Here is a 13550-nt window from a genome sequence, read left to right as displayed (position 1 = left end):
TTACTGAGCTGGTTTTGAGAGGAGATTGGCCATTCAATAGATTGCATCTACTTAAATATATTTGCACAGAGCATTGTGCATGAATGCAAGCTCACTCAGACACTTTAATTTCACGCTTGTTGCCACACAATCATTTCCCAAACTGTACTGCTTGCAAAAAAATGAAATCATGGCACCAATCAGCTTTATCCATAGTCCATGGCACTTCCACTGACTGCAAGCTCTACCTTATGCTGCATATAATTATCTGTGTCAACTTATTACACAGATCAGTGAATGCCCTCAGCTATCCCGTGGAGACATGATATTGAATCAAAGATTCATGGAATGGTTGGGGTTGGAAGAGTCATTTAAAGGTCACCCAGCCCAACTGCCCTGCTGTGAGCAGGGACACCTTCACCTAGATCAGTTTGCTCAGAGCCCCATCCAATATGGCCCTGAATTCTTCTAGGGATGGACCCCCATCTCTCTGGAACACCTACACTCTCATTTCATCTTTCCTTTCAACCAGCATAGCTGTAAGGATCTGTCTTGCCATGGGAAGCTCTGATAATGGTCCAGAAGCAAACAGAGAGGTTATTTTTAATAGAATATGATTTGTGGGGACAGAACACTACAACAAGTCACAAAGCCTGGGAACATGCCTGAGAGAAACGCTTGGTTTAGACTTGTTTCTCCTACTTTAGACAAAATAAAAATGAATTAGCCAGATCCAGGCTCAAAAAATAGAGATGAAAAAGGGAAAAAAATGCTTTTAGGATGTGATGCACTTTCCCTGCCTTGATTGTCTGTTTTAGCAGATGGTTCTCCCTGTAGCTCTGCCTCCATGGAGCAAACATCAGTGCACACAGCTCAGATGTGGACATGCACATTGTGCACTGACATTTAGTCAGATGAATCTGGCTTGTGATGACACAGACAATTTGTTGAGCTGCAGTCTAATTCTTATGAAAAATGGGATAATTTCTGATCTATTCAATGGGAGTAAGAGACATTAAACAATTTTCATCCATAAGTGCAGCAGTGGTATTAGAGTAACAAGAAAATACACAAACATACTCTTGTCTTGTGTTCCAGCAGAAATGAAAACAGGGAAGTCCTAAATAAGACATAGAAGGTTTTTACAATAAATTCAGCAAGATGGAGGACAAACAGAAAGCAGGGCAGTCATAAAACCAGAAGAAAGTCTTTGGGACTCATTTATTCCATATAGCTTTATTGCCTTGCAAAAGTGGACAGTCATTTTGACTCCCAAAATCTCACCTGGTTTCTCTAAGTCATTTAAAAGATAAAAATATTTTTCTCATTTCTGCTCCAGGGAAGAGATAAAGAAGTCTAACACAGCTGGAAAAGCAGTTTGCTGCTGCCACAGTTTATTGCAGTGCCTCTTGCTCTGTGGTGTTGCAGTTCTGATCCCACATGCACATTCCCACAGCATCACTCCACGTTAAACTCTGCCAGATTTACCTTCTGTTCAGTTTGCTCCTTCTATGTTGTGTATTAAACATTGGCACAGTACTGTAAATGTTTAATTACCAACTGTCATAAAGTACAAATGGCTCCTTTCATCTGTAGTCTTGACAAAAATGATTAATGTAACATTTCCAGAAGATTTTCCTGTAGATCTGGGGGAAGAGGAGGGTTGGTTGTAGGTCTTGGCACATTATTTAAAATGACAGCTAAGTACATTATAGAAGAAATAATAGGCACTGATCCAACCATTCCAGTCATTTAGATGTTTTCTGCTTGTAGGAACATGTGATCACAATTTCAAACTTATTTCTGACTGTTAAAACTAAACCTAAATAATGCTGTAATGGGCTGCACTGAGAAGCTGAAGCAGGCTGAATTAGACCCAAAGCATTTTCCTGTTTTCCAAATGGATAGGTGTGCCAATACTTCTGCTACAAAACATGTGGCTGCCAGCAGAGGAGAAGTGTAGAGGTTTTGGACAGGAGCATTTACAGGTTTGGTGGGAGCTGGAAAGCAAGGAGATACTCCAAGTGTATTAATAAAAAAAGCTACAGATGTAATGGGCTGTCTCTGGTAGCACCACTGCTCTAGCACCAGCCCCAAGAGGAGACCTGGAACAAACCACTGCCCTGCAAGTGGTCTCCATTATTTCTTCACTTGACCCAGACTTCATCCATGATGAAGTGAGTCCATCTATGCAGACTCTGATTAAGAAGCAAAGGAAGGAAAAAAAAAAACCCTGTCAGCAGTGCTGGGCTGCTCAGAATCTGCCTTCTAGTGCAGCAAAAGGGACAAACAACAGCTTGTACCACTTGCTGCAGCTGCTCATCAGCCCTGCTGGGGACAGCAGGAATTTCTTTTTCTTCCACACCCGTTGCAGTTCAGTCCCTTGGCACATGCTACCAACATGTCCTGTGATAAATTTTGAATGAGGGATAATGTAAAGCTTTTAGAGATCCTTCTGCTGCCACACAAAAACTCCCATGTTGGACTGGTGTGATTTTTAAAGGAGAGCTTTGTGGTTCTTCTCCTGGAGAGCCAAATGTCTGGTTTCTTCTGCACATTGTGCTTCATCATCTCAACCTTCATAGAGTAGTTACTTTTGTTTATCTGTATTTTAGTGATTGAATCAGCTATGCTCTGGCCAGCAGGGAAAATGTTTTGGTATTTTTAGCCTTCATTTAGCGATGCAAATGAGCTTCCTATAATCATGTTTGTGAGAAAACACACGCTGCAATCAGGACCTCAATAATGACTGATGTTAGCTATGCTCCATACATCAATGAAATTGGCTCAGAGTCACAAGCTCCCTTTTTTGTCCTTTTTAATTGGAAGGAAGCAATGTATCTAATCAATTAAACAATTTTTTTACAAAGTTGCCCAACTATCCTCGTGAGCCCATCCAAAGAATCAAAATTATAATATAGGGCAGAGAGCTTTGCTGTACCAGGTTTGTGGGTTTCTTTAAGTCCATTAAAAACAACAAAGCAGGCATAAAAAAAAAAACTACTGTAACTTTCTATATCCATTAAAAGAAACACAACTGAGAACAATCATAAAATGCAAGTCCTTCTAAAATGAATGCCAAGAATACAGAGTTATGTAAAACCAGCCTCCTTCAAATGGAATTCGATTTAGCCACAGACACTTTCATGGGCAAAACTATGTTGGAACCAGTGCTCTTGAGAATTTTTTGTTTCTTACTATCCATTGTTTTGATGTGTGCTATACTACAGCCCTGGAATTTTCCCACAGTGGTAATTTTGTACTTGAAAAATCCCTCTTGGAAGAGCGCTGTACAATTTAATTAGGACTTTTCTACAAAGTTTTGTCATGACTATAATATTCTTCAGCCTCTGTGCAAAGGTACTGAGGCAATTTTGTTGTGTTAGTAATGAGAGAATGCTCTGAGTCTGCTCTAAGTCCTGAGTCCTATTATAATAAATGCTTTAAGGTAAGTTAGACAATACTGCAATGAATTTACAGTTTGAACTAGCTTTGTAAGATATACCTTGAAACCAGGGATAAACTGGAAAAAGTGCTCAGGGCAACAGGCAACAGTGAAATCAGCCTAACAAATGTAACAGGCAGATTTATGGATTATTCTCTACATTCAGTTATATTCAATATCTCCTTCAAGGCCATGCATTTCCCATGTATATCCAAACCCTGAGGCATGGTAATCCTGGAGAGTAGAGCAAGGCTGGCAGAGCCTGCTGCAGGGACACAGAGCTGTGACTTGTGCCTCATCCTCAGGCCAGCTCAGGGCAGCAGCAGCACACCAGGCTCCTCCTGCTGAGCAGAAGATCTCTGCCTCTGCAGAACCCAGCTGAAGGCAGGTGTGGAGAGCTGAAATGAAGTTTGTAAACCTGAGGAGAGCTGCCAACAGAGCTGGCTGGCCGCTTCTGCACCCCCCTGTCAAGACCCCGTGTGGTTCTCCTAAACCCTGCCTTCCCCAGGGTCTGGCAGGGCACTCCCTGCTCCAGGTGTGGGGGGAAAACCTCTGCATGTGAGCACTGAGCAAAGACACCCACCCCTGCTCAACAGCATCTGACTGACACACACAATTCCTGCCCTGCCAAACCACCCCCCAGGCACATCCCCACCTCAGCCATGACCTTCATCCAAAACACCTGGGCTTCCACCTGCCCTGTTACAGCTGAGTCACAAACTCCAGGAATTAAAGGTCTTGGAGATGCTTGGAGTCTTCTGAAGCCCCACCAAGCCCACCAGAGCGTTTCAAGGTGCTCCCTGTAGCCAGCACTCCTCTGACTTCAGTGTTGAGCTTCATGTTACATTTTTCAGAGGTGCACATTAACACTGAACAGCCAGTAAAATAAGGTAAGGCTGCTTGTCTTGTGTTTCAACACATATTTTAAAGAGATTTCTGAAATGTTTTCCCCATCTTAGAGGCACAGCTCTTTAAGTTAGTGTCATAGCTTCTTTTTTTTTTGAAAATGGGAGGCATAACTACCCAGAGAAATCAGAGCAAATGTGTGTGACTGACAGTGTACTCTCAGACCATAGCACTAACTTTCATTACCTTCTTCTCATTATTTTCTTCAAGATAAAGTATCTGCCAAAGCTTGTAGCAGCAGTATTGAATCCTACAGGTCAAATTGTGGGAACTGTGTTTTAAAAATAATACCATATCATATTAACAGTCTTTTGTTCCACTTTCTCTTTTTATTTTGAAGATTAAAATGTCCAGACAATAAGCCTTTTCTGGATCCTTCATTACTTCATATTACCCGCACTGTAATTTGTCTCCTCTATAAAAATAAATATTCCCCTGGCAACACATACCACAAACATATTTCTCTGTTTTCCCCCCACAGTATTTTCAGTTTTCCCGCACAAATGAAGATTTCTGTGTCTCTCAGACATTGTGCTGGCCCTCTTTGGGAAAATCTTCTGTGTGAATTATGCTGACAGTTTACAATTGCCCTGTAAACTGCAAACTTATTGATATGAGTCTGCATTATCATATTTAAGATGCATGAAGTTGCTAACACTTCACACTATCACGTTTCATAATGCTGTAGGGTATTAGAGAAAAGAGAATTTAAGTTTTTTGGGTTTTTTTTTTAAGTGTGGGTATGCACAACATCTAAATGCACAGCAAAGCTCTGGGTATTTTATTGCATAACTTCAGCATGTTTGTACTACAGAAATGTGTTTTACTCCCTGAGCCTGCTCCTTCCCACCCTGATTGTGTCAATACTGATTTTCACCTTCCACTCCATAGTGCTGCCACTCTTGGTAGGACCAAGATTATTGGTTCACTGAGGCAGTATCTATAGCAGGGACACAGCCCTGCTGTTTTTGAAGAGCATACATATGTATGAACCAATTATTTGACTGTATTTTTCTCTTTGAGGAAGGAATATTTATTTGTACTAGCTGAGAAGATCAAATTAAATCTTTTCCATTTAGTTCACTTCAAAAATAATTTTCTCACTTCCTATCAACTGTTTAAATCACTTCATTAATGAATGCTATGAGATTTAAAAGGTGCTGAAAATATGTTTCTGTTTTTCTTGAAGACATTTATTCCAGAACTCTTTCCATTAAAATAAAGCAGCCATCCTTCTGGTCTTTATCTGTGATATGCTCATTATGTAGCATATACATATTAATCTATCATTAAAAGGGGTGGCTGTGAGGCATAGTTCATTTTCCCCATGTTCATCAACAGATTTGGAATATATATCCCTTTACAAATGACAAGACATACCTACAGGAAAACATACATAGGATAACAGTAATAACACAGAAAACAGATTTTTCCTGTCCAGGGAAGGCAGAAGCCTCAATCTTTCAAGCTAAATAATGTGCTGAAGTGTAATGAGACATAATGCAGACACATCCACAAGTGTGTTAAAAAATAAAATCTTGCTTTCTCTCCAGGGGTTTGAGAGCTGCAGATTTCCTGCCAGAAAAGTCAGAAATGTATTTAGAGCAGGCTGGAGAGAAGGGAGCACTTCTAGGAGAGAGAAAAAATGCACTGGCCCAATATTTGGAATATTTGGAATCTGACAATGTTTTCTTGTTAAATCATGTCTTTCCAAATAAGGGTGTTTTACTTGACATAAACCAGCAAGACCAGACATTAAAAAAGCATTTGAAGACCTTTGTGTTGCTTCAGCCATAGCTTATTGTTACCTGGAGATACTGTATCAACAGCAAAAGGCTATTTTGCAAAAAGCTTGCACATGATGAGCTTTCTCTCATGCTACCAGATAAATTTTTGTCTGTTTATGTCAGAATTTAATGAAAATTTTTTAAACTTCCCTTCTGCACCTCCCCATTTCTGCCCACTTCCAATGCCCAAGTGTTAAAGACCCTCTTCCTCTCAAGAATTTCCACTCTGAACTGCCCATCTCTGCTTCCCACCATGTCTTACCTACAAGTAAAATTACCTTTTAAATTATATTTAATTACAGTAATGCTTTTTACTCCAAAGGAAGGTCCTCATTAACCATGCTGGATGCCATTTCTGTTGTGGGGATGTGAGATCATCTTTGGCAGCCCCTCCTAGAAACAGGCTTAGCTGGGTCCCTCTGGATCTTCTGCATGCAGAATTACGAGGTAGCTCTGATGAGGGATTCGAGTGGTTCAAACACTCAAGTGCCATAAATTTAGATGCCAGAGGCACAGAGCCCTGGGAAATCCAGGACCATGAGCTTAGAGCCTGCCCTTTCCTTTTGCTACAGGGAGCTCAAACAGCCGTGTCAGAATATGTCCTTCCAGGAGAGGGGGTCACACAGTAGAGAGAGAAACACCTGGATTTTTTTTTTGTTTTTTTCCCAGTCTTTGAGGAATCCCAGATTTTTTATAAATCTTTAATTCTTTAATTTTTATAAATCTTTAAAATGCTGTGAAAGAAAACACAGTGTCCTTACATAGAGGACTGTAAAGAAGAGCACAATGGGTGCTCTACACAACATAAAATTAAGGGAAAATCTCTGTTCAATCATTCTGTTCAAGAATCGTGTCCATATTACTTGCTCTCAAGATCAACTACAGGACAAAAAGTTGCTGCTCTCTAATCAGTATTCATATGAAAGTGTTCAAACTGTAACTCAGAATCCTGAGAGACCGGAACGCTTCTCAGTTCCATCTTTTTAAAATGAGAATGAATTCCATTTCAATGGTAGCTTTGATGTATTTCAGGCTTTTTTTCCACATCAGTTAGAAGAAAATTATTTGCTTCAACAAATCTTAATGTCTGTATGTTTTTGGCTTTGTCTTTCATTAGATGACAAGCATTTTCTTAGATGGCAAACATTTTTTTTAAATCATGTTATGAAAGCATATTAAAAACATATCCTGAAATGAGGCTTGGGCTTGAATTTATATTATTCCAAACACAACCACATTGGATGACCCCTTTTTGTTGGATGAGGAATATGGCATAGTGAATGTAGTGAGTTTGAAAATAGTTTTTTAACAAAAAATGCAACTGGCAAGAGCCTTCATTAACACTCATGCAGAATTTTGTTTTGCAAAAAGAACAGAAGTGTGCATCAGAGTGAAGATGGGGTGCATAAGGCCAAGAAAATTCATTTCATTTGCTGCAAAAACAAGTTGTAAAGTAAACACCATTCAGCCAGGCAGTGAGGTAGTCCACCCACAAAATTTAGAGGAAAGAGAGGAATGTGCAGTGACCCAAAATAAGGAGAACTATGTCCTTTTCCTTTTATCAAGAAATCACGTTACTGAAAAGGTCTCTCCACTGTAAAGGACACAAGGGAAGCCACTAGTGCTATTATAGATCCATTTCCATTGGAAGATCAAAGCAGCAACATAAAAACAAGTGTCAGCTGAAGCATTTTCCTCTACTTTGAAGGTAAATGGTAAAAGCTGCTGAATGGAAATCTATCAAAAACTTTTCCTCTGACATGTTGATGGTAATCTTCCTGGCTGATATTAACCTCATTTAATAGCCATCAGTGTCTGCTACAGAAGGGAAGAGTCCCTTCCCACAGTCCATCTGAAGAAAGATGGCCAGTAATGAAAAATTCAAGTCTTTTACCTTCTGCTAAGCATGAACAGATGTGTAGACAAATTAAACACGAACAAATGCATTGGAAATGCATTCCACTTATACTGGAAATAGCTTTGGTCCCTTGCCTACTACTTCATATTTTAATCTCTCACTGATTGATGCTCTGTCCAAGTCTGGCATATGACTGGAGCTGATTTATTCTCAAGAGATACACCTTCCTCCATTCACCCCTTACTGAAAAGGAAGATGGAGAACTGCATTTTGCTATACTTCTCTTTAAGGAATGTGGCTTCACTCTAACACCTTTCTCACCTGCTGTCCCCAGCACTGCAAATTGATGCAAAGAAATCATCACAGCACAGTTTGGGCTTTTTTGCAAAGGCTCAGTCCAACACACATGGCACCCGAGCACAACCCCAAGTTTACAGTCTAGAGATTTGTGTAAAATCCAGGCCAAATGTTCCACAGCCTCATCCCAAGCAGCTCTGAGGATCCCAGTTTATCCTGTTCCTGTGACACTTTTGCACCATGTTGAGAACCTACCTGGGCAGAAGAACACAGGTCATAGATCCTGCTTGATCTCTCCCACTGGCATTTTGCATCAATTTCAGTAAAACCCTAGGGAACCTAAACCCAAAAATTCTATCCAAAGATTCTTTGGTGCGTGGTTCACTGAATGCTGCTGTGGTGTGTTTGTGAAGTGAAAGAGCTGGAGCAATACCTGGAGAAGGAGCAAAAGTGGTGGTGGTGAAGCAGAACAGAAAATACCTGGGCTGAAAAGCTGAAAAGAGCAAGAGAAAAAGCAAGGCATGAGGCTAAAGTCTGAGATTACACAAGGAGGTTGGGCTGGGGGTTAAGGCTGAGACACACCCAGAGATGTGGAGCCTGGGACAGCTGGCAGAGCTTGGCCAGGAAGAGACAGCACAGGGGAAGGAGTCCAGGCATGAGTAAGTGAGGGGAGAAAAAGCACAACAAGAAACAGCCTGGGGTGAGAGTGGATCTGTCAGGCCAGAACAAATTCTTGTGCAATGGATGGAAGAATTTCTGCCCAGCAGATCACATTCCCCTGCAGAGACTTAATTTTCTACTGTACATGGTGTTATAAAATGATGTGAACCTTCCAGCAAAGTACATCTCACCCTTCTGTAGTTTCCCATGGAGAAAGAGAGGCAAATGGGAAAAACACAACCACAGGCAACAGAGGTCTGTGCAAAAGAGCAAGTTCTTCCAGACTTGCTGAGGAGCCATGAGTGCACATGAAGTACTGGATGATTAGAGCTCACCAGCTCCCATGAAAACATTTTCCAAAAGTATTATTTCAGGGACCAGAAGGCCTTGAAACAATCAAAGCACTCTCACAACAGGGGCTTTTTGTGTCCCCAGAACTGGAGAGCAGGAAAGCTGTCACATAAGAAATGCCAGGACTCAGGGAGATGGGGAAAAGGCTGGTAGGAAAGGCTCCTCTTCTCATTTCATGGAAACAAAGACATTCCTTGGAAAATGCAGATTTCTGCACAGCTTCATTGTCTGAAAGGATATGTTCTTTTGAAAAAATTTCTACCAGCTGAAAGCAAAAAAGGAATCCTTGTTTTCTGGCTTCTTGACAGATTTAGTTATTTACATGCAAAAATATTATTATCATATGACCATGGAAAACCAGTGGAAAGATAGAGAATTCCAGGAAAAGGAGGATCAGCACAAGAGCCCAGAAACACAGGTTGAAAGTCCAGAGGAAATTTAGCAGACCCAGTGGAAAACTTCTGACTCTCTTTCCTTTAAAGACCAGCAATATTTTCCAGAACAGTTTTGTTTCTTCTACAAGGGATTGTTTAATGGCCAGAAATTATGGCCAGTGTTTCATTTATCCAAGTAATGAGAAAAGCAGCATCCCAGATTTACAGCAACAAAGATTTTGGGAACCTCAGTAGGACTTAGATAGAAGCAGTAGGTGGTAAAGTCCCTTTCCAATGTCAACATCCTCTCTTCTCATTTACTTCTCAGTGGTGGGGCTTCAGCGAGGGTCCTGTCTAATGCATCTACAGGGAAAACTTCCCTCTGTCCTGGCTTAATGGCCTTTCCTAGAGACTGGATTGGACAGTCCTCAGGCAGAGGAGAGAACCAAACAAATTCCTCACTTTATGTGACGTCCCTGATCACGGAGCTGTTGAAAGGGAAGCGTCATCTTCCCTTTGGAAGAAAGGTTTTAAAAGGAAAGGTCTCACCTGAATGGTGTAAACAAATGCTCTTGTCTACTTGCATCCCAGGGCTACAGACCTGGAAGGAGAAACACATATTCACAGAGCCCTGAGGGAGTCAGAGCCTGTTGAAGGCACTCACTGCTCAGGTGAAGTTTTCTGAAGTGTTCACATACCTCAGAAATGTCATGACTACACATTAGTTTCCAATACAAAAAGCAGAAAAGAAATGAGGCTTGCTCATCTTTGATTCCATTATCTGTCAAGACTGGATGTTCCTAGTTTTCCCTCTATTTGTTTAGGATCATGTATTATTTCAATAGCTGCCATCCAGTCTCAAAAAACCCAGCAGAAACCACTTGTAAAAACCAGCAATTCCCAGACTGTAAATGCCATGGGACCTTGGTACTCTGCAACAGAACAACATTCATTAATGTGTACTGATGGCAAAGAGAAACTGCAAGCAAAAGCAGAGCCCTGCATCCCTCCCAAGGCAGCAGATGGAACCAGAAAATACACCTGCAGAATCCCACAGACCCAGTGCTCAAAGAGGCGCAAGGGTCCTGTGTCTTGTGGGAATGAGCAGCTGATGGACAGTGATTTGGAGCAATTTCTCCTGAGTAATCAGCAGTCACTTCCCCACAGGGGTAGGCTGCTGCTGTGCCTCTGCTCAGGGAGAAGTGGCTGCAGAGGCAGCTCAGAGAAGGGATCAGGCTCCCAGCTTTGATGCAGCAGGAAATGAGCACTGTGCTGGCTGAAGCCATCAGACCCTCAGTAAAGCAGGAGTACAGGATTTTTCATTCTCATACTCTTCTAATCAATGTCTGGATTCAGCAGGAAGGGAAGTGAAAGAAATCCCAATTTCCTAATCTTCCTTCAAGGTGATTTCATAAGGTTTAATGTGTAAGTATTCATAGTCTTTTAAGTATATCCATGTTAACATTAACTTCTTACAGTCCTGCATTTCATACAAGTATTCAGCACTGTCTTCCTCTAATTTTCAATTTTATTTCTGAAAAGATATTCCACCTTTTAATCTTGCTTTATTACACAGTTTTATCAAAGGTGAGACATTCTCATGGAAAGTAGCCCACAAGGAGGAAACACTCCTGGGCCCTGCCAGTGTCCCAGTGGACATTGAAGGGGACAATTGCATGACCAGATAATTTTAGTATCTCAGTTGGGATTCAGGAGCAAGCATGGGAGGTCCTTGTTTCTGAACACAACAGGAACCCCCCAGCAAAGACACAAATACATGTGTAGTGGTGTGCAGCAGTTGCTGCACATAAATGCTTAGAGGCAAAACACAAGGAACAGATGAGGGTAGGAATAAAGCCCAGCCTTTCACCTATAGCTTCAGAGATCATCTATTCCTTTTACACAAAACAGCCCTGTGAAAGGAGGTGTGGGGGGTACTCCCATTTCACCTGTTGGAGATGCCTGCTGTGTGCCTGGTAAGCAGAAAATGTGTGTGCCTGAGTTAAGGGATATGTCAGACTTACCAAGTGGATGGTACTCAATAAAAGTAAGATCTGTCTTCTCTTCAGGGTATGGCTTGAAATAAAAAAATTAGCTGGCACTTCATAAAAAAACCAAAAAACCATGTAGGGACTGCAGGGGAAGTAAAGCCCAGAAGAAATGCAAGGCTTCCAAGCTCCTCCTCTGCCAGGTGGGCTGGTGCTGGTGCCCACCAGCACACATGCTGCTTGGGTGGGGAAGAGTGATCTTCCTAGGAGGGAATGGCTGTGCAAAGTCAGGTCTCTTGGGTCTGATCACCAATGTTTTATTCTGACATTACTCTATCACTGTAAGCCAATAATATTAACACTTTCTTAACTGCGTGCCTGATAATTAATTGTTCTGATTTCCTGAGTTTCCAAGAATTCATTCTTGTCCTGTGTTCAGCTACACTTGGAAATTCAGCTACAAAGGAATCTTTAAGCTCCTTGGAAATGGTTAATGATTGAGAAGTAGTTTTCTATTTTTAATATTTTCCTGGGGTCATCATTTAGGATAGCATAGGATGTTTTGTCAGAATCACACTTGCCTGCTAATGTCAGCAAAGGGAACAGATGGAGTATTGAACTCTCAGATGTGCAGGTTTTTAGGACACAACTCTCAAGTCCTTCCATGTACTCTAAAGAATTTCAGACTTGCCTAGATCAGATAGTATTTCTAGTCTTTGGCTTTCTTGTAAAGTGCATAAATGGAAGCTTAAAGCAATGATGAAAAATATTATATTCCCCTGCACTGTTAATGTCAAGACATTGTGTTTCCTAATTTTGATTCTTCCTTTTAAAATCCTACCCTTTTCATGTTACTATTCTTGTTATGTGTCTTCCTTCCAAACAATATAGCTGTGTTGCTGTTGACTTTTTCTCCTAGCTTATTAAGGTCAACAGGAGCCTAATAAATGCTACTGGAACTGCTCTCTTTAAATGGAATTAAAATTCTGTTGTCATTGAAGATCTTTTGGTATTTACATCAAAAGAAGGCAACATAAAGCTGTAGAGAAAATTTTAATCCTTATGAAATCCATTAAAGTTTTACCACTGATTCCCATGGAACCAGGATTTCACTCTCCCTGGAAAGTGTGTTCTGTCCTAGTAACCTCCTCCCTGGAGTTTGAGAGCCCTGGCATGGTGACAGTATTCCCTAGGAGAGAGTGATCTGCAGTGCCTGCCAGAGACTGGGAGCAGGTAAGGACAGAAGGCTCAGCTGGAGGTCAGACACATAAGGAGCCAGAGCCCTTTTGGAACTCAGTTTTAGGAGTGCGAAGCTCTTTGTAGCTTCAGGTCCAGCTACTGTGGTCAAAGAGAAACAGGTCACCTACACAGGGACACTACAGCAGCATCTCCATTTCCCACTGTGAGAATCCAAAGTCATTTGAAATTGCCCATTTCCTATGGGATGGAGCCTTTTTAATTTTATCAACTATAACATGTCTCCTATAGGACTCTTACCTAGATAATACATTTTGTTTATGTTCCATAAGAATTATGTGGTAGATGGCAAAAATTCAGATGAGTCAGGTTCCATTGAAACCCATGCAGAACCAAGAGCCAGCGTCATCACTGGGCTAGTTTGTTCTGGAAGTGGATTCTACCAGAAAATGTCATAATATTTTTTTTTGTTGCATCTTCTCTAAAAACTTCTTGGAATAGATGTCTAGTTATCAAAATTGTTCTTGAAATTTAAATAAATGTGCCATATTCTAATAATACTCATCCTTAGGCTTCATTGGAATTCATTCTTTATTAATATTTTATTTCCTAGCAATAAAATTCACAATTTTTTCACTACAAATAGAGATGAAAAGGTGGGGGTGAAAACCAGCTGCAGAATGTGCAGCAGCCTATGGCAAATATAAT

This window comes from Fringilla coelebs (genome assembly GCF_963513975.1).
Source record: "Fringilla coelebs genome assembly, chromosome: 4".
NCBI classification, from domain to species: Eukaryota; Metazoa; Chordata; class Aves; order Passeriformes; family Fringillidae; genus Fringilla; species Fringilla coelebs.
The sequence above is the reverse complement of the archived record's forward strand: the minus strand, read 5'-3'. Positions refer to the sequence as shown.